This window comes from Xylocopa sonorina, chromosome 3 (assembly GCF_050948175.1).
Source record: "Xylocopa sonorina isolate GNS202 chromosome 3, iyXylSono1_principal, whole genome shotgun sequence".
NCBI lineage: Eukaryota > Metazoa > Arthropoda > Insecta > Hymenoptera > Apidae > Xylocopa > Xylocopa sonorina.
Genome location: NC_135195.1, coordinates 12311233 through 12333496, shown reverse-complemented (window position 1 = coordinate 12333496; position 22264 = coordinate 12311233). Strand labels below are relative to the sequence as shown.

Sequence of the window (22264 nt, the reverse complement as noted above, 5' to 3'; positions counted from 1 at the left end):
AGACTACCTAGCAAGACCCGTGCCATACGCGTAGGAGATGATAGAATCAGGTGAGAATTTCCTTATATAGAAATTGAAGGTCGAAACTGGAAACTTGTGTGGTAGTTCATCTGGTAGCGAGTAGCAGAGGATTAGTGGTATTTGATACGCATTGTCGAGAATCAGAAACGTGTCGTCTTCGTTCGCGCATCTCGTGGCATTCACGTTACACTCAATTTGCACAAATAGCATCTAGGAATGATTACTATCCGATTACGCTTCATCTAACAGCGAGTTTCGGAAGATCGCCACAGACTGAACTAAACGTACTCGCGATACTACGATAACACCACCATTTTGTTGTGTACGCGCTGTCGCGCAAGCTCGAGAGATGTGTCCTACGCTTTCTGTTCTTAACCTTACCAACGCGTTTCCATATCGTTTATGGTGATCATTAACGTGTTAATTTAATGTTAAAATAATTTTAATTTAATTAGTTATTAAAATATAGTTAGTTCTAGATCACATTATTTTTCATTAAAACTTTGAACAGAAATTCACAGAACCTCGGTCACTACCCTTACAATTTCTGCTCGATCTCTCTCGACAATCCAAGAAGAATAGCCTGAAATTTTCGCATCACGCGTCACTCAGACGCAAGAACTTGAAAGAGAATCGAAAGCCCAGGACCGCTTCATTTGCATCCACCCTTCGCAAAAAAACCAGCACCGTAAGCCGATCTTCCAGCGCGATCCCGATTCGCGCCCACTTGTACAATGATCGAAACACCCAGCGGATCTCTGTAAAGTGAAATCCACGAGGAGAAGTCCTCCGTGAAACGAAGGATCCTTGTTCCACGTTCATTCTCACGTACAATCGGGTGACCATCTTCTTCTCCGATTTCCATCCTCTTTCTATCGAGCAGCCAGCCGGTTCCTCCGACGGACGGATCCTTTGTCGTTCGATCCGACCAGCGGGCGTCAGTGTTTCGCGCGAACCAGTTTTCGCAAAATGATACAGGACCGCGTGGCAGAAAATTCGCAGCCGGTGGTCGTCGTCGCCATCCCTCCACCGTGACTTTCTACGCGGTGCCTTGCTCTCCCTCAATGGCACTCTGATTTATGTCCGGCGGACCGGCATGCAAATTTCATCGGAGGCCACCTCGGCTCATTGTTCCATGGGTCAGTCTATGGGACGCTTTTCTGGAGCAAGAAGAGACCGTGGAACGTCATTCACCTCCCTCTTCCGGGTCTGACTGTTTCTCGAGCTACGCCTCCGAAATACAAGGTGTTCGGCAACCATTTGTAGAAAATTCAAAGCGCGATTGTACGGGACAAGATGAGACGAACACGACGACAAATAAAGTTACATTTGGGGCTTCGTTTTTGAGAACGAGGATTTTGAAAATCCATCGCTAATATCCTCGAAAATAAAGCCTCGAAAATAATTTTATACTGCTTCTTTTACTACATCTATAAGAGTAGTATAAGTAATTTTGTAGAAACTGTGACATTGAACACCCGGTATAACTCGACGTACCCCCGGGTTTTTCGTACAAAAGGGAATAGAAAGAGAGAGGGAGGTGTCCTCGTCTGCATTTTGTGCAAATATCGCTCGGAACGTTGCCGGAGACCCCCAAATTGCCCTCGTTTCGCCTCTATTCGGTTCGTACGACCGTTTCGCAAGAAAGGGAATGGGAAGAAGTTCGACTGTTGCGAAGAACAGTTTCTTCGTCGCCTGTTTTCTTTTCCTTTTGGATCCGTGTCGTTTCGATCTCGACGTTGAAATCTTTTAGCTGGGTGTCTCTCGTAACAGAGACTGGTTTCATTGGGTAACGTCAACGGATACGCTTTGTTGAAAGCGTGTTCGCCATCAAACGCGATTTGGAGTTTGATCTGTACGAGATTCTTAAACTGTAATCGAATGGCTGGGTGAATCTATTCAAAATCTGAAGTACTTCTTGCTGTTCTTAGATGTTATTTGCGCGAGTTAAATGTTGCGTCAATGCAAACCGCGAGAAGCGCGAGTGGAATTCTGATCTGCCTTTACCACCCTTGCGTTTAGGGCACGAGTCTACTAGAAAATGTTCCTCCTTCCTTTTCCTTTTCTTTTTCTTCTCTCATTCACACACGTACATGGAGCCTCACAATTGTTTTTAATACAGAATATGAGATTCTGATGGAAATGTAAAATCTATCACACTACAGGTTCAACAATAGACTCAATTTATAAAATCGAACCTTGTCTACCTCTGTGTTATTATATTAAAACAATAAATAAATGTATATATTTTTATTTCATTTGTATAGTTGTGTTTAGCAAAATATGATTCTGATATTTAGAAATATCCGTAAAATAGCAAGTAGAGCTTATTACGCGACAGTGACGTTAACGTAGAAAGGTAACTTTCGAAATTAACCCCACTGGTCGATTTTTCTTTTCTGAAAAGTGAAAATTTCGTCGGGAACAAACTCCGTCCCCGCTGCGTTACACTTTCGCCACATTCTTTTCCGAAGGTCCCGGCTCATCTGCACTTTTCACTCGTTATTCACGTTCCAAGCTTTCGAGAACCATTTTCCAGCCCACTTGCCTCTTCCTCCCTCTGTGGAGGTCCCGCGTTCTCGCCCCTTTTATACGCGTGTTAGAAGACATCTCTCGAGCTCGTTCTGGTAAAACGTTGCGATCTGTCGTCGCATCTATCTTTCTATCTACCAACGTAGAAAAAAAGCTTGCCCTTCGTCTTTTATTTCAGCCTGTACATAATTATGAAACTCAATGTTTCATTTCTTCCTCCCCGACTTTCACGTTCTATCGTCTCTCCGTTTCTACTCCGTTCACTCGCCTGTTCGATAGGCGTTAATTAATTTCGAGCACCGATCAGTAGATTGAAACACGGGCGACAAAGGTCAGCAGGGCTCGACCTCGTACCCCCGACAAAATGTGAAAAACCACCCCGAATCCCAAGTATATTATTGTATAGGATTTTAATCTTAATGTGCAAGAGAGAAGAACATATGTATACATATAAGTACTATATGTTTGTGTCAAATTATAATGTTGTATCGAATACGATATCTACCGTAAAAGGAAACTCAGGGATCACGATTATACGGGAGCGCGGCTCGGATACGCTACACGCGTAATGTATGATACACTGTCGGACAAGACGATAGCACCCCCCACAAATTTTAGCCATTTCCACGTTTCTAAAGTTTTACAAACACTCGATGATACGTGCATCCACCTCGGATAACGTAATTTGTCGTTGGAGATTTGTATCTGCAAAAAGTCACGCGTATCATTTATGTATAATCGAGGAAAGTTCCGAAACCACGAACGCTTATTACCGGCACGCTATCCTTTTGTCCCAGTGTGTACGTTATCGTAAATGTGTATTATAATTTCTCGCGATTATATCATGTAACGATGTAACAAGCGAAGGAATGCTATTCTTATTCGTATTATTTAAAGGATGAATGGCCACTTGATGTTGGGCGCCCAACGCGCGTATACCTCGAAACATCCATCGTTCCGAATAATTGTTACATTACGCGCTCGATCTTGTCAGTATGTATCGGTCAGCTAAACGGGTGAAATCAGGAGAAGAAAAGGAAAACAATAGAATTTGTTCATCGGTGGACTTATCGCGTGCGACGAATGGAGATTTTGCGATTTCTCGAAATACGTACGACGGCTTTACGTCAAGTGGCACTCGATGTATACTATGAAACTGACACTACCTCACCAGACACCTAATATATCTCAACCACAAGACTGATTTTAAATAGTATTCCTAAATAGATAAGAAAGAGGAGAAAAGAAGGAGAAAAGGGAAAAGATGATGAAGTAAAATAAAAAAGTGTGAAAGGAAAAAGTAAATGGGGTATTATAAAAAAAGAGATATTGCGCGTACAAATACGAATATAGACCGTTTTTTAAGTAATTTAATTGATTATAGTACTCTGCCTGTAATTATTATTATCATTATTGTCATTATTATTATTATTATTATTATTATTATTGTCATTATTATTATTGCCATTATTATTATTATTATTATTATTGTCATTATCATTATTATTATTTTTATTGCCATCATCATGATCATTGATGATACTGCGCTGTTGCTGCCAATGTCGAATTCCTATCTTGAATAAGAAACGAAAGAAGAAGAAAGATCCTTTGTATCATACGGTGTTTACTTGTAATTTCTACGATCCCTCTAACCACACACCCTCTACTATCACCACCAATCTTTACCGCATTTCTCGCGATCATACTATACATACCACCACGACTCATTATAATGAATGTTCCCAACGAGTTGACTGGTCTGTCAAAATATTTTTATTATTAAAAACTCACTGTTTAATCATTTCTCTTGCTTTTTCTACTTTCTCACCTACCCTGGCTGCCGAGATCGTCATCTCGTTATCCTCTAGCCTTCGATGACTACCTACGTGTCTAATCAAGTAATTTGAAAACCAATGAAATTCATCTCTGAAGAACTTAGTTTAAATACGATATATTCCACACTGAAAGGATTAACATTAAAAGCTCGAATATGTTTCGCCCTAATTCACAGTCCGCGTATCGACGTGTGTACTCTATTCGTCGAAGTTCACCAGCAAAAACATTCATCCATACATCGCGGAGAGGAGAAAAATCAACTATCGCGGTGGATACGCCATACGTCAAACCCGGGCGAAGTTAATGGATTCCAGGGAAACCATCGATCCATCGATATTTCCCGGGTACGCGTCAATAAAAATCCCGAGTCTATTATCCCCTGAAGGACCACGAGACGAGGACCCGAATAAACTGTCGCGGCCCACAAAGCGTCAATATTTTCACAACTCATCCGAGGTTGCATCTTGCATCAGCGACGCCCAATATTGCAGGAAAACGAAAAGAGGAGAGGAGAAGGGAGGGGTAGGGGGGGGGGGGGGGGGGAGGAAAAAACGTAGAAACCAGGAAAAAGAGAGGTGAAAATCTAGATGGGCGAGAGAGGGAAGGGAGGCGAGAAGGGGTGGTTGCTGAAAAACTGCTCCACACACGGCCGCGCCGACCACTCTACGCGTGTGTCTCTTTCGCTCCTTTTTCGTTTGCGACGGGACCACTGCACGAGCCGCATTCAGCTGCGCCATTCAATTCCGACGAGTTTCCAAAATCTAGGATTCCACACACGAGCGAAGGACGTTTCCAGTGTGCGTGAGACAAGAGTGGCTGCCGCCGGGCGCTGTTAAATCGGTCGAGAGGGAGGCCAGGGAGAGCCCCGTTCGTGGCACAGTGACACATTATGCCGTAATGTAGGGGGCACGTGGCAGATGCAGCGGATCGAGACTGACTGGATGGATCGGTGAAATCCGTCACCACGGAATTTCCTTCCGAACGTCTATTTGTCTGGATATGCCCAGCTCCTTTTTGCAATCGGCTCGATGAGTCGACTGAATTTTCAGCTAGGTAGTCGTGTCTCGTACCGATTAGATAGGTGTTGTCGCCCAGGGGTGGTGGTAAATGATATTTTAATGTACGATTGTCGAGGAATGGTGGAATTGGATATTAATTGCTACGGTTTGTGGAGACTTTTGTGCAACACGTATACAGACGTACAGTATGATTAGAATTAACCTTCCTACGATTTTTAATTCGAGGAAGACGAATCACTCTCTTTTCTTGGATAATCACTAGACGTTGCGTTTGGATAAATAAACGAATAGACGGTCCTCTCTGTTGGCGCTACAAATCTTTTGTCGGAAACAGCTTGGACGCATGAACAAATCCCAAGGTAAACGCTGAACACTCCTTTTGAGGTGCATCGAAAGAAGAACTGTTTTCGAGGTCAGGCTCCGGAAAACTTGAAGGTCTCTGGACCGCTATGTTGCTACCTGAAGTACCGGTATAAAATAGGCAAACATACGCAAGCTAACAATAGCACGTTTATGTTAAAGTCGACAAGAATAGTTAAATGATCCGTTAACTTTTCTTGGATATATTTACACATAATTAAGAAAGACACTTAAATAATTCGCCCTCTCTCATTAGAGAGATTCCAAAACAAAGAGAAAGGGTAATTTGGTAGGTTTCCACCGTCGATGTCGAAACACCCTTAATGGACGTTCATTGACGGCGCTCGAAGACGGAGAACGATCGTAAAATGAACGTTAATGGAAGCAGCTAGGCGAGGAAATTTTTGGTAAACACGGTGCAACTAGTACGTCGTAAATATTCGATTGGTGCACGACGTCCAAACAGAGGAGGGAAAGAGAGAAAGAGAGAGAAAACCGTGAAATAATGACGTCGTGTGCACGCCACGCGTCCCTCTAAAAGCGACGAGGACAAGAGGCAGAAGGAGCCACCGCTAAACCTCTCTTCCGCTTTCCAACGGGAGACGCGGCGTGGCCTCCTTGTTTTTTGTCTTTCTGCTAAAAAAACGCTCCTTTATAGCGGCAAGAGCGCGCGTGCTGCCACGAAGAAAGAGGGATGAAAGGGATCCTGGACTGTGGCACCCTCGGACCCTTAGGTGGCCCCGCCGTTGACAATGCACCAATCCGATGCAAGCGCCCTAAGAAATGCGATACCATTTACGGGAGAAACCCAAAATTACGTGAAATCCAGGCACGCATAGAGGTGGTTTCCACTCGTGAGCCTCGATTATTCAGAATGTGGAAAACCTCTGGTACGAGAGCGGATTTTTCTTCGAGAATTAACGTGCAGAAATTCTACAGATGCGTAAACATTCGCGGTTCGTTAACAATCAAGCGACTATAATTTTATTTCGTCATCAACTACTGCCACCACAAATGAGGAAAGATCTCGTGCCTTCAACCGTTTCCTCGTGCATCACCGTCGTCCTGGTAATCAAACTAAAAGACGAAACGACACTTTCGTGCAAGCAACTAAAAATACATGATCCCGGTAGTTCCTCGAAGCTGGAAATGGACGTAAAATTGGAATATATTAGTCGCAGCGGTGCCTCCACCCCTCGCCGCGACTCTCCACTTCGGCTCGCCTCTTAAATTCCGTAAACAGCCTAAATTTAAATGACTTCCCGTTTTACGGAAGTCGGCTTTATTCCCGGCATATGGCGTCGGAACAATGAAAAAAAAAAGGAACGATCGACCAGCCTATTTCGAACGTCGTCGCACGAAACAGCGATCTCTTTCGGGCGTGACTACCATCTCTGGGCATTAGGTTCGATTTCCATGCAAACGATGCCACAGAGAATATAAAGGAACTAAGGATGAAATTGGTGGAGTTTCGGATGTTTATTGGCTATCAATGAATGATCGTCGATGTTCTGATGGTTCTGTTTAACAAATAGAGAGAGGAAAAAGTAAGGAAAAGGATAGTGTATTTATGGATATACTTTGCTCGGAATGGTTTCATTTACTGGATGACCAGGTACTTCCGGAAGTACGTTCCGAGTGGACGTCGAAGAGCAGTGGCGGATCCGAATTCGAACGACCGCACTGGGGAGCCAGCAATATATTTTCGAAACTCGTTTTCCAGCTAGCGGGAGAAAAAAAGGACAATGAGCTTGCTCCGGTGAGGCCGGACTCTCCCGAGTCCTAATTATACAGCACACGCCAAATAAATGGGCCCCGTTCCTCGAACCACCGTTGCCTCTCGGCGGTCGAATGCTCCTCGTGGCTCTCGTGGCACATCTAACGATAAGTAGGAGACCATATGGCGAATCCTTTTGCCACCAGTCAAAATCGCTAGGCTTGAAAGTTGCGCGACCTTCGGACGGACTTTGCGTCACGAGCCAATTCTCCGCTGCCACCACGGTATATAAAAGACGCGCAACAATTTTTTAATTGTTAATAAAATATGTAAATAGTTCTAATGTACTAATTAAAACGAATCGAGCTCAACTAAAAGAGCTTCCTATCGAGCGACGATTTTAAGGAGTTTACCAACAGCGTACGAAGAGCATCCGCGTGAAAAATATTTTCAAGATTGAAAAGTCAAATCCAGAACATCGATTCGCAAAGTTCAGTGACTCGGTCGCCGTGAACGTTCCCGGGAAATTAGGTACGTAACGTTCCTGTCACTTCACGTATCTAAAGAGAAGCGCGGTTTCCACTTACGTGGAAAACTCATCCGATAAAATCGGAGAAACGGTTGGTTACCGCTGTCCACCACTGGTTTTCACCTGCTCTTCTATCTTTGCCGCTATGTGTGCGTATACGTGCGCGCATTTATCGCCTGTCATCTTAGTTCGCTAATGCCCACGGTGAATCCACCTTTCTAAGTGACAGGTGCCACGTTCCTAGGCGGAATCGTTTTGGTTATCCTCGAAAATAGCACCGGCAATAAGTACTAACTCGATTTACGTCGCAAATGCGGCGGGGTAAACGCCATTCAAGGCGAGTACATATGTATACTTATTAAAGGGTAACCAACAGAAACTGCTGGACTTATGAATCTTCTCCACTTCTTCTCTTGCGGACGTGGTTCTTTAATTATTCTTATTCTTACGTTAACAATTACATTAGTCGAGAATAGTGGATCCTAGTTGGTGTACTCTCAGTTGACTACATTCATCTTCCCCTCCAAGTTACGTTCAACGTCTCCGAGTCGCTCCAGCACCGTTCGATTGTTCCCCGATCGAACTCTCCGCGCGAATCAACGGAAGGACCCCTGGAAAAGCGGGACGCCGCAAGAGACATCGTAAAAACGTGTATTTTAAAGACATCCGGGGACGCAGTTACAACGTGGTTCGGCCACGCAATCACGTAGCTGTGGGAAGCGCCGGGAGCTTCCACAAAGTTCCACGTAAAAGTAAGCTCAGCCCTCGTAAAAAGGAGGATTCGAACATGAAACGATCCAAGGGGTCCGCCGCTTAGGTGACACCGTCGTGCCAAGGGTTGTCAAACCCCTCGAGATCCACCCCCGTGAAAGTAACCCCTGCAGCCTGCAACGCCGTACACACGGCTGTACCTCGGCCAGATCCGTGCAAGGAGCCCCCATAAGAATCAGGCCAAATGGACCTGCGCGTTACTTTATCGCGTTACACTAACCGAATTCCACGGGATGGAAATGCTGACCCGTGTCCGTCGCGACGTTCTCACGTGAAATTTCATTCTTCGATAATGGTTTCGGCTGGCCTTTTTTTGGTGTCAGTTTCATGCGTGGAAAATGCAAAATGGGACTACGAAAGATTGCATACCAAAGATGTTGATGTCGAGTGAAGAGATTGTAATTGGTTGTAAAATTTTGCTCGTGGAATATTTCCGCTCGAGAAAGCACAAACCTTAATAATTCTGCAACTAATTTCAGAGACTAATTACTATTTACAAATCAAATCTTTCTGCTCCTTTCTTATTCTAATTTTCCCCCAAAGGTTCCCTTAAAGATACCATTTTCTCTTGCTCCGCACTCCACCACCAATCGATACCACGCCGCACCTTACAACCCCCTTTTTATTTCAAACAAACCGACAAGACCTGGTCACCTTTTTCTCTCTTTGTTCCGCAATAATTAACAGTCCGAGTGGATACTCGTAACAAACAGTTTCCAGTAGACTTTGCGCGCTATAAAAAAAAAACAAACAAAAAGAGAGGAAAAAATGTGAAACTGTAGAGACCATCGAGTACTCGACGCGTTGCTTAAAAGGTTATCCTTCTCCTTTGTGAATTAGATTTTGTGGACTACGCGAGACTGAAAAACTCCGTTGCTGCTTTCATCACACATAGAGGGAACCGATATCGGTGAGCATTAAACAGATTCCAGGGGCACTAAAGTGAGGGAGAGAGTGAGAGTGAGAGAGAGAGAGAGAGAAAAGAAAGAGGGCGAGTGGTAAAAGGGTGTTATTAGGCTGGAGGGAACTGGTCAAAGGGAATGCAAAAGAACGAGAGAGGAGAAGAGAGGAACGTTCGCCCAGAGCATATTCCGGAACAAAGAGTGGCTGAGTCTCTGAAATATGCATCGACTTACCAGTCTGAAGGATATTCCAACGGAACCAACCCTCCCGCGAGGATATATACAAAAAGCACGATCGGAGGAGCTTCATATTTCCTGATTTAGGATGAATTTAACTCTAGCCGAATCGCGGGGTTGCATTCGAGCTGGAGGGAAACTACGCGTACGCCGGATCCCAGGTAAGACTTTACGTATCTATCAGTTCCGATAAACGATCTCCGTTGCGTGCTCGGATCATAGAACGGCGTAGTTTATCGTTATCGTCTGGTGCTTCCTCACGTCGTTTCCGCGTATGCTTCTCCCTCGATTGACTATCGTACATCTCTTTCGAATTATGTACCTCTTAGTCCTATGAACGTTTGAAATTTTGTTTCACGCTGCCTTAAAATTGCAATTTCCAAACTACACCCTCCCGACATCGCTCCAAATCGACCCAATCCTCGAACGAAACCACCGTACTCGGAATATAGCCAAGAAAATGCTGTCAATTGAACAGATCGCCCGATCGTGCAACATCGTTGGACTATGTATATACGCGAGAGGATGCAAAAGCATCACGCGAGCGATACAATTCCTTGGTGCGATCGTGCGTCGCGATTCCTTCAGCAGTTGGTCTCCCCTTCGCGTACTTGCCGTGGCGGCACCGCGGCGAAAGGCTAAGGCTAGGATGTCTCCGAATCAGGGAGGGATAATTCGTAGCAGCGGACGTTCCACGGACGAACGGACCAACGGACTGACGGACGGACGTAGAAACGAACGGACGGGGTAGAGAGTTGCTATAGAAACACTAATTCCGTCTCTGTCGTGCCAGCGGCGGGCCGCGCGGGCTCGGCGATCCCTGCAGCCGAGGGAAGAAAAAATAGCGAGGGTGAAAAACCTGGGGGTGACTCAAATAAAAAAACGGATCAATATTAACTCTTTTTTCAGGGGCGGATGGCCCACCGGGGTGGGGATACCTCGGTTTTTACCCCTCTCTGCACCGTTCTTCTTTTTTTTTCCTAACCTTTTCGCGCTACGGCTCTCCTCCTCTATCGCCTTCGGTGGTCTCCCTCGCTCTCGTTACGCATTTTCGACCCCTTTTTTTTCACCCTTCCAATGGTCCCTCTGCCCGTACCCTCTCTGTCCCGCCAACGGCACGCTCCGCTTCCTTATTCCTCTGTAAGGCTCTAGGACGAATACGAAATTAGCGTTCGCGCTCGCTGCGAGCACGAACATCCTTTTTTTTCCCTTCCTTCTCCTCTCCTTTCTTTCGACTTGGATACGGTCGTTGTGCTCTCGATGTTTATCGGCGAAGTACAAAGAGCACCGTTGCTGAAAAATTCGCCCGTTTAAAGTAGAAAGTTTATCAATTATGGATATTAATTGTGGAATAAGAAAGCTGGAACGTCTTCGTGTAAGTAGGTATGTTTACGTTCGTTCTTCGCGTACCACGCATTTAAGTAGTGAAGGATCGTGATTTAATAGTGTGCCGCAGTCGAAAATACTCGATAAAGATTGATGCATTGCTGCGATCCCGATGTTCCGCGACCAGGGGATCGGAACACAAAGAACCCATCAATATACGAACGACGAAACACAATTTGCTCCACGTTGCTCGAAAATGACAACACGTACCACGAGTATGCAAATTGATTGTTAAATTCGAATAGCTAATTTACTTATTTTCCAATTGTGATCTTTAAGAAGTACGACTATAAATTCACGTTCGCACGATTACATTTCCACAATATTAAAACGAATAAAAAGTACCCTTGTATCTGAAAAAAATATCAAACTTTCAACAATTTTTTAACTATAAATTATATTTTCAGGAAAATCTACCCTACAAAAATGACGAGTTAAAAGTGAAGGCTCTCCCTCCTTCTAAAAAAGGAGGTCAGAGCATCCATAGGACGCGTTACATGTTCCAAATCACCTCTGCATCGCGCGTAACGCAGCTTCAACCTCAAAAACGGAGAAACAGTAAAAAAAAAAAATGAGACCAGTACACTGGCCGACTTTCTCGAAGTCAGTGAATGCGTCCTTGACTTCCGGCCGACCCTCCGCAACCCTTCTTTGCATTCAGTGGCCTCGAAAAGCGTACCCTTTCACCCTGCGCGCGCCCTCGCTTCTATGACCAAAAGAGCCCCAAACAAACAGGCATTTCCATGGTTACGCGCAATTACCAGGGTTGACCAACGACTAACTACCCGGCCTTTGAGTTTCCACCTTGAAGAACGAGCACCGCTAAGCAAATCGGTCAGGGGTCTCGAAATCGAGCGCGCGCGGCGGCAACGCAACGCGACGCAACGCGCCCCGTACGAGAAGAGCCGGTGGGAGCCAATATGCAGTAAATTCGCGCGATCACGCGTGGCCTAGTTTTGATCTATTTCCTTACAGCTCCCTTCGAGCATCCTTTTTATGGATTACATCGACGAGGGGACGTCGCGAGGCGCCGCGCGAGTCTCGTCGATGTACGTATCTGCACGTATATGCAACCGATCGGATACGAACTCCACTTCGATCGCTTTCAAAGCGTGTTGCCCGCATCGCCCGCTGCCCGGCTACGGAATTTATTGGAGGATAGAACGTTTTCGATGGGGAACCATTCGAGATATAAGGAGCAAGTGGATCTCGAGATGATGATATTTACGCGTATCTATAGAACGATCTGTTTCTAGGAATGAACTGGTGTAAACTACAGCGTTTATTGGTAAGATAGTTCTGTGATTTTTAACTGGTGATTTAACAGCAGGTGAAACGATTAGCTATGGGTTACGTCGAATAAAAATATTATTTTTCCATACATCGTGCAAATAGAAAAATAATGCACTGATTCATTCGTTTCATTTGATACAGAAAGCTGTTGCTTGCTCACAATGTTCTGTCCAGTTTTACGAAGCACCTTTTCGTTGATTAATGAAAATATGAGTAATTTGAATAAAAGGAAATAATCTCACGAAAACGAGATTGAATTCATATTTCTCGAAACCATACTCGACCGCTCTGCGAACTCACAGTGGCGGTAGCCCCGGAGAAAAAAATCAATGGCATCAATTCCATCGACATGCACAAATGTGTTCAAGTCCAAGGTCAACAACCGTTTTGAAATCAATCTCTTCGCAGTACGAGGTTGTGAGAAACTTCTGTTCACGACGAATACCTTTTATTTCGATTGATATTTTATACAACCACCCGTGTTATTAACTCGTAATAATAGCATGGTGCTTTATCAAAAGAAAATGTTGAAACATTAGAATTCTGTTCAATTATTAGAACGAAGAACCATCATCGAGACAGATAAGACTAATTTCCAATGAAATTTTGATATTTTGAGTTTCAAACATTATTGAAATTATTATTGCGAACTCAATAGAATGACGGACACTAGAGTTACAAAGTTTCAAAGGGAATATCGTAAAGGGAACGCGTATCACCCCTTTATAGGTGAACATACATGAAACATTCGAAGGTTGTTGTTGTTTTTAAAGCTGCCATAATATCCTTTGTTCACGGTTTTTCGCTTGAAAACCATGCCAATGTCGAGATGGGAAAAACAATGACCTGTATTTTGAAAACCAATCAAAATCGCTTTGCCCTCTAAATATCGTCGTTCAACGCGAGCACGACAATTTAATCGGCTTTCGTATAAGCGAACTATTAAATTCCGAATATTGCAAACGAAAGAATCTTCTGGTTCTTATTAAACAAATTCGACCTACGCAGCGTTCGCAGGCGATCAGTGGTCGGACACACCCTTCCCACGTCCTCCTTCTACCACAGCCTATCTCGAACGCTCTGCTATGAATTCCTCACAATGGAAGGCTTGTATAGCGGATATTTTATCGCTTATGGGTGGGTACCATGGTGTGCCACGGTTGATTTACATAATAGTAGCCGGTACCGAAGCATACGACTTACACGTACATACAGCTATACGAAACCGCGACTCATCATGATTTATGCATGGACACGGTGTTTCGCAACCGCGCGACCCGCCGCACGTACCAATTTCTTCCATTTCGCCGTTCTTTTTACAGGACGGAACTACTATTTTACCTCGCCACTCCGTTTAATCGGCGCCGAGCGAACGGAATCGATCATTACTCCCCGGGCATCATTAATGGTATGCAAACGACTTAAGCGAATCAAGGGCGTGATTTATTCGCGCCGCGCGACGAGCAGATGTAAGTTGATTTGACGACGCCAACCGCTCACGCCCAATGATTCCGGTATTAATTCAACGAACATGAGCAAGCGAATACTAGCTAGCCTCGTTTAAATATCGTGTACCCTTTACGGCATCATAAATTAGATAAACCCACGGTACAGCTGGTGACCGATTCAGCGTCGTTCGATTCCACTGGCCAGTGGAACGAAGACGCTTTTCGCGGACGAGAAGTTGACTCCCCTGTTTACTGACGTCGAGTGACAAGAATAATTTGAAATCCGATTTTTCCCCGCTATCGTACGTCATTTTCACTCGCCGATTCCATCTGTCCAAGTATTTTCGTCTCCAACAGTAATAGTAACCTGTAACAGTTTTCAAAATTTATTCGATGTCAATGTACTCATATTTCTATAAAAAGTGTTCTATTTTCGATACGAATGAAGCAACGATATGTAACTGAATATGCAAAAATATCCATGGTAATAGCAACTCTTTTATTTTCGCCTCGATTTCCCTGAAAACAATTGATGTCTTTTCGCACACACGCACATGCGCGCACATATGTATGAAGCAGAAAAAAGATTCGTTTAACGTAAAACAAATTTCACCCAACCTCTGAATTTCCTCGTTATTAAAAACAAACCGCACCCCGCGTCCTATCCGACGTCCCCGTTCCTAAACAGTCAACTCCTGCAACCTATTTCCCTCGAACCCAACCCCACGCTGGCAAGGAACTTCTATTACAGTTCCTCCGCGAACGATTCAGCATCGATCGGGCAACGATGCGGCTACCTCGATCCATCGTCCGTGGGGTTAAAACCGGAGAGAAACAATGAAAGGAAACGCGAGGCCGCGCCGAAGGTTCACCGACAGGAGAAAGAAGAAAGCGCCCGGAGAGAAGGCACCTCGCGGCGCACGAGTGTCTCGTGGCTGTAATTGCTGCTCCCGAATTAAATAAAAAAAGAAAGGAAACAAGACGAGGTCGAGGAGAAAAGAAGAAGAAGAAGAAGAAGCCGCTGAAACGAGCCTTGCGACTCGGCCCCTCCTTGCCTCTTCCTCCTCTAGCCGATAAAGGGTCGGAGTCGTCGCTGGTGCTCCGACTACCCGGCATATCATTACCCTCACTCTGGCCTGAGATCCTCCTCTCGCCCCGTGAACCACTCTACATACCACTCCTCTTCTGTCTCTTTCCATCTCCCCGTTATCGTCTCTGTCGGCTTCTTCTCCGTGGCTCTCTTTCACCCTTCCATCCCTTCGCCCAGTAGCAACCCTCCGCACTTCGATTCGCGCGGTCTCCGGAGCCTCCCTCTCTCAGCACCCAAGCTGGGTGGGCAATATGGCCGCCCCTGCACACTGGATACATTACGGCCGCGTTGCTTAATTACGCAAGATACTTCTTCGAGGGGGAATCGCGCGTGTTACCACGCGCTTCCACTCCCCCTCTCGTTTCACCCTTCTTCGTCACTGTCTTTCCTACCCTCTCGTGCTGCCAGCGAAACCACCCACCGACCCACGGTTTCCTTGGGTGGTAAAGGAGATCCCAAGGAGAGAGGAGAAGACACGGCTGTAGGGTCAAAATATTTCCTCCTCGTTCCTTATTTCCGCGCCTGGTTCGCCCCCCCGCCCCCCCCCCCCCCCGTACCAAGGAGCCTTCCTCCTCGTTTCACAAGGGGTTTGAGGCGGCGGTGCCGCGTCCAGACGAGCGGGACGACAAGACCAGATTCATGGACAGAAAGGAGAAACGAAATTAGTTTGTTAACGCTCGCTACGCGATGCTTGAGACTAAATAAATTCTTGGATCCGGTCTTGCCAATTATCGTGGAAGAAGTTTCACTTCCGTTATTACGGAGTTGTACGATTCGCGGAATACGGGGGCGGGGAATGGCTCTGTTGGATGCTTTGTGGGATAAGACGTGGGTTTGGGAGATAATTGGACATCGCGATGTTTCCGTAAACAATTGTTTTAATTAACTTTGTTTGTTAATCATTTCTAACAATCTACACGAGGTATACATTTGAAACTTCTGAAGTATTCGGATAAAAATCATCCCCTAATTTTTCTAAAAAAAGCCACCGCTTTATTTCCAAACGAGATACACGCTCTTCGAGACCAATAAACTTTATTAACTTGCACTATATTTAAATAACCTCTAAGGAAATCTATATCCCATCAACAATTTAAACTCTATCCCCGTTCTCCATCTCTCCACCCTTGTCAAGCTTCCAACGAGCTGGGTGAAACGCGTGGGATCGGTGAAAAAAAAATTAAAAATTAAAATTACAATTTCCCTTCAACGACGTCTATCTGGCGCGAGAAGAAGAACTGCGCGAACGAAAGAGGAAGACGAACGGGGCTAGAAGAGACAAACGAGAAAACAGCAAAGAAAGACGAAGCCTCGGCGAATGAGGGTGCGAGCTGATGGCGACAGAACAGGGTAAAGAGAGTGCTCGGCGTAAGACATAAAAAATAATGCTCGCGTAAAAAGGCGACGCCCGCGTTCGACCAAAAAAGGGTACGGCAGAAGGGAAAATATTCACGGTTTAGTAACGGACCATGAATAATAAATGGATGGAGTAACGCGAGGAGCAACCTAGGTCAGATAAGAGTCCATTAGCGGATCCCGCTGAAGGTGTCCTAGCGGGTACAAAAGGTGTTCGATTGTGAAGGGCTCCGTCTCCGGCTCCGACTCGCCACTCGAACGCTCCTCGAATCGATCTATTAACCTTTGGAGTTTTCACAGGTGTGTAAATGAAACGCTTTTCAACGAGGACTTCCTCTTCCACGTTTGACGGATAAATACGAAACCGCACTGGGATCGCAGCGTTACGAATTAATTCTGTCGCTGAAAATGTGACGTTGGTAAATAATATTACTACAATAACAACGCGAATTCATACGAGAATTTCGATTTCGAGTGCGATGAACCCTTCTCGACGTAAGCGTCAAGGTACAAGGAGCCAGCACAAGGCGAAAGGATTCATCCCTTCCAGTCGCGGACCTACGGATCCGTGGCACGTTGAGGGGCTGAAAAAAAAATGAGTTGGGTGATCGTGGGTGAGTCACTACTATCGGCTAGGGTGATAGCGCCCCGGGGTGGGTACAGACTTTTTATCTATAGGGATTTGCAGCAAGCCTAGGTCCGGTTGCACCCTTATACCTAACCCCGCAAGCCGTTCGATCGACCCACAGAACGCCACCGAAAGAAAGGGAAAAAGAGAGAGAGAGAGGTCGAAATTATTCATGAGATGCGCGTAACTGCTGCATCTCTCGATCGGCCACCGATATTGGGAAGAGTTACCGGTAGGAGAGAAAAAATTTGTCTCAGGGACAGGCGACACGTCGCATCGTTACGAAATCCAATACGAGGTTCCTCGTATGAAACCGAATTCAACTAATACATGATTTATACATGCATAACAAACCGTTGGCGTCGGACCAAATGTAAAAACTAAAAAGACCACAAAACAGGACCTGGGTCAGCCTAGCTCTGAGGTGCAGAATTATCATATAGATAGGAGACTAGAGACTGCCCGTTTAAGGCAAAGGAGGAAATTAGACCTCGCGGAAGATGTGTCGTTGATGGTTTCCCACCAGAGGCCAATCAGAGAAACGAAGCGAATGAAATTAACAGAAAAGAGAATACGAAAATCCGCTCCATGCACGCAGTAGAGGGTGGCGAGTACCGAATAAAGAGGATCAGAAGCGGAGGCTGGCGTGATTGCCACTTTCCGCTGACCCAGCCCGTTTCTTCTACGATCTTTTGCCGAGCCAATTGCCGGCACGAATAAAATTTAGATGAGTAACGAGCCGACGGTGCCATTTAACATTTTCTAACCAGAGTCAGTCCGCGGGTGGAGGGTGGCTATGGTTCACGCGCATAAACGTATTATGGAGCACCACCATATCCTTCTACGGCTATTTCTTAGAGGGCGAGCGGTTTGCGGGATACAACACGTTTTTCTCCAATTTGTTAAAATCCAAACAACCTTCGATCAAATACTCTGATCGAATGGCAATCTATAAGAATCACGTTTCTGTCCATATTGTTGAAATCGACCTCATTGTTCAACCAAAGTGATTCATTTAATTTCGCACGAAGTAAAAAACGCTAATTTTAACGCGCATTAATATATCCCATTCTCGCTGAGGAAAAAAAAGCCCCCCTACAATATTTCATCCCGTGAACACCACCCTCCCTGACCCCGCTAGTCGTATCTCTGATAGGTTGGTGGAACCGTTCGGCGTCGAGGCGCTGGTCGCACGACGCCGGCTCTGGCTCTCTCGCAAGTAATTTCGCTTAAAAACGTAATTAGTGTGCGTTGAGATGGGGTTGAAGCAAAAAAAAAAATCGTTAGAGGGGTAGCGAGGTTTTTTTCATAGCGCTTGGGGTGCGGCGGGCCAGGCGCTTCGCGAGGCCACCCTTCGCTTCTGGACGAGAGAAAGTAGAAAAGAGAAAGAGAGGGAGAGAGAGAAGGAGAGAATCCAGGGGTCCCACCCCTCGCTCTTCGTCCCTGGCTCCTTGCCCCTGGCCGCGTATCTTTTTTTCCTGATCAAATCTTTGGGGTGGACTTCTCGAGTGCTCCGTAGCAACTCGGCCGTAGGGTATCGAGCCGTACATCTTCTCGCTGGCTCTGAAGAAGTTGAAAGGATAAGGAGATAGAAGGGTGGAGGTGGTAGAGAGAGAAAGAGAAAGAGAGAGAGAGGGAGAGGGAATGTTAGAACTGGGCAGATTGATAGGCAGAGAAGGAACGAGGCATTACTGGGCAACCCCGAACGGGCTCCTCGCAGACAGCCTCGCTCACTCTTTCTGTTATTTATATTTGACTTTGTACTTAATATGTACGTAATATGTACTAATAATGTATATAATTACGATGGTATTATGAATGCGTACGTTGCGTCTCGTTTAAGCTGCTGTTAGTACTTTAATGTTCAGATCAATTAATTTAATGTGTAACTACCAGTAATCGACTGTTTTTGTTACAACAACAATTAAAATTTTAGACTACTAAAATAACTTTATTTGTTCCGCGTTTGACGTTCTTACCGATAAAACCTTAGGTCTGCATACGTTTCCAAGATTCAATGAATAATGGTATCAGTGCACGATCAATATAGTTCGGTAACACCGTTTGAAGTGAACCGTTTACGTGACCCATTCCCGCGAAGATTCAGCATTAATCCGCGCTTACAAATTCTACAACTTCAAAGAAGCGACCGACCGAACGATGCACGCGTATACGGTAATCTACGCGTGTAGTCCTAACAAAATTTACACGCGACGGCGACAGACACCCTTTAACATCGGTTTTTTTTTGGAACGCCCCAAGTGTTATGTATCCGTCCACCGCCGTGACACCCTCGCTCAATCGAGTGCGGATCGATTTGACACAAAAAGCCTGATATCCTGTGAAAGCGTACACCTCTCGAGAGCCACCCTGAAATCATTTTCGTGACGCTTCATCTCCATAACACGTGTTGACACCGGCTAATCATTTAGTACGCGCGATTCGATAATCGCAAATTATGCTAAATCCTACCGCTTCCCCGATGAAACCGTTCACGTTCCAAAATAAAAATGCGGAATACTTCCCGACGGTTTTCAATTTCATCCCTTGTAGAGCGTTCCTCTTAATTCCGAGGCGCCGAACGTGCCAACAAATTATTCCACAATATTTTCAAAGACACTCTGCGCGTTACACTTTTTGACACGGCCGACACAACTCCCACTTCCTCGCCGTTTACACCGGTCCGTAAAACACGGTGGGAAATAAATTTCGGTAAAAGCAAAGTGCCAGAAGCTCGCTGTATGAACATCCTGTCGAGTGCGCGCCACCTGAGTCCAAGACTTATGTACGCTCGCGAAAGAACGTTCCAGCTCCAACGCTGGATTTACGTATACACGCGCTTGCATTCTCCTCGGGAAAATGTCCCCGGACATTCTGTATTATAAAAACGTCGGTATTAATATCAATTAGGGAGCAACGAGATTACTTGGTTCGGACCGGTGGCGAAATAAAAGCCTCGCCTCGCAGATCATACATTTCGATCTGCCGGATAAACGAATGCGACGCCGACGAATTTATTTTCTATCTCTCCGTCGCTATTAATAACAAAGTGAAGCATCTTATGCCGGTCGCGTAAAACGCGGGCGCACGTGGGACGCGGCCAAAGAGGACGCGAGATCGAAAAGCCGTTGCAGGCACTGATTATAAATTTATAAAGAAATATATCTCGCGATGCGTGCCCTCTCTGGTGGGGACCCGCCGTCTTTAGGATTCACCTTCGACCTCACCCTATCGCTCGAAACGTTCTCGAAAACGAGCCATCGAACGGTAGGTCCTGGTGCAACGGGGAAGAGAGGACACGGACTCTCGGCAAGGGAAGAGGAGGAAGAATCGAGATTCGCTCGCAGCCCAACAAGGACGGAACGAGAAAGGAGGCGAAGGGATGGGCTGATTGAAGCGGGCATGATGTTTAATTCAAAGAAACTGAAGACACGCCCCGCTAACTACGGAGCAAGCCGCGCCATCAACCCCGAAGAAGACTGGACCAGGAGAGGGAAGAAAAAAAAAAAGAAAGAAAAAGAGAAAGACGGGGGAAAAAAGAAGAGAAAGAGGAAAGACGTCGTGATCCTCTTTGCCCTCCTTAAATCTCCCTGGTAATTGCTTCCTTTCAACGGAGCATGACTTTACGCGTGGCACTGGAAGCTAGAGACACTATCAGTCCACCGGAGACCACGAAACGACAGGATTCGAAAATCAAACGGCGTCCAATTTGAACTTCAAAGTTGCTCGCGGTCGACGTATGGTTATATATACATATTTTATTTCGACCATCCGTGGGAAACTGATGGATTCGATCGAAAGAAAAAGGGAAACGCTTCGTTCGTTCGTATGTACGCGCGCGTTTATATGTTGTACGCGTTGTTTCGACGATAATATTACAAGTAGCTCATATCGCGATTCCGCCATCGCTACGAACGTCTACCATTTTGTCTCGGGTGCAGCAATTACCGAGGTTGCATTGCAGACTTTCCCGTGCGCATGCCCTCGAGGGTAAAAAGGGTTAAAGTCTGCCCACCCTTTAGTGGAAGGCAGGTCTCCGAGACCTGTAATTTCTTCCTCTCGCGTTTCCCCTCGCGAATACTTTTTCTTCCCTTCTCTTGTTTGGCACGAACCTTTTGCGCTCGATTCCTGTTTTCCGGAAGTATGTGGACTCGAGCTGTTCAGCGGCTGGCATTGATTTATTTCGAGATAGCAATATCATCCTCTGGCGCATCAAAAATTTCCTTCTCCATCGTCTCCATCAGCTGTGCTCGCACAATCTACATAAAATATTAATCGTTATTATTCTGAAATTGTTGAACATTAATTAAAAGTATGAAAAAAAGAGTATCGATGAAATACGAAATTTCTTTATAAAACCAAACGATATTTCCCTGAGCTCTATCATCAATTTGACTAATCCAAAGGTCCAGAAGGAAACTTTTTACACCTTTCAAGATCGTTTAAAATATCCGTACCAATAAAATATTCGCTATGGAAAAGAAATAAACCTCGAAGCGACCCTTTCATGATTAATCGGATAACTCGACTCGCAGAAACACCTTTTTCGAATCCGAGCATAAATATTTCGAAGGGTGGACGGATCGGCTGGCGAGAAAGCGGGTTACGACCGATTTGCGACCGCTCTTACATTTTTCCCCCTTCTGTTTTTTCTTTCCTTTTTATTAATTCAAGCCAATCTTAACCATCTACCACCCTTTCTGCCAATCTCCTTTCTTCCATCGTTCGTATCGCGGTCTGTATAGCAAAAACTGACCCCTGAACGTAGCCTAACTGCGTGTCGACACGTGGGTCGGGTTAACATGCAGGCGCGTGGGGTTTTGTTTCGTTGAAAAAAGCGCGCGGCTGAAAAAAACTTGTGGAAAAACTGGCCGAGACAATGCACAGGCGCAGCTGGTTAAACGCGGAAGGGTTACCGATTAACATAAAAGGGTACTATTACACGGCGAGAGGTGCAATCGGATTCAAGGCGAGCTCGACTAACAAGCCGTATTTATACGGTGCTTTTGCCGCTGGAAAAACACACGCACGGGCGTGGCTCGCTTCGTGAGATCGAATACAAAACGATCAAGTAGCTTCTATAGTTTCTAGGAGCAATTCCAGGGTAATTATGGTGGATACTGGGTGGTCGATCTCGCC

At 45.5% G+C, this 22264-nt stretch overlaps 1 protein-coding gene across 1 annotated transcript in view; it reads left to right on the top strand.

The window, feature by feature from the left end:
- LOC143433614 (WD repeat-containing protein 55 homolog) overlaps nucleotides 1–22264 on the top strand; it is a 128482-nt gene that overhangs the window by 48624 nt on the left and 57594 nt on the right. The window lies entirely within an intron of this gene.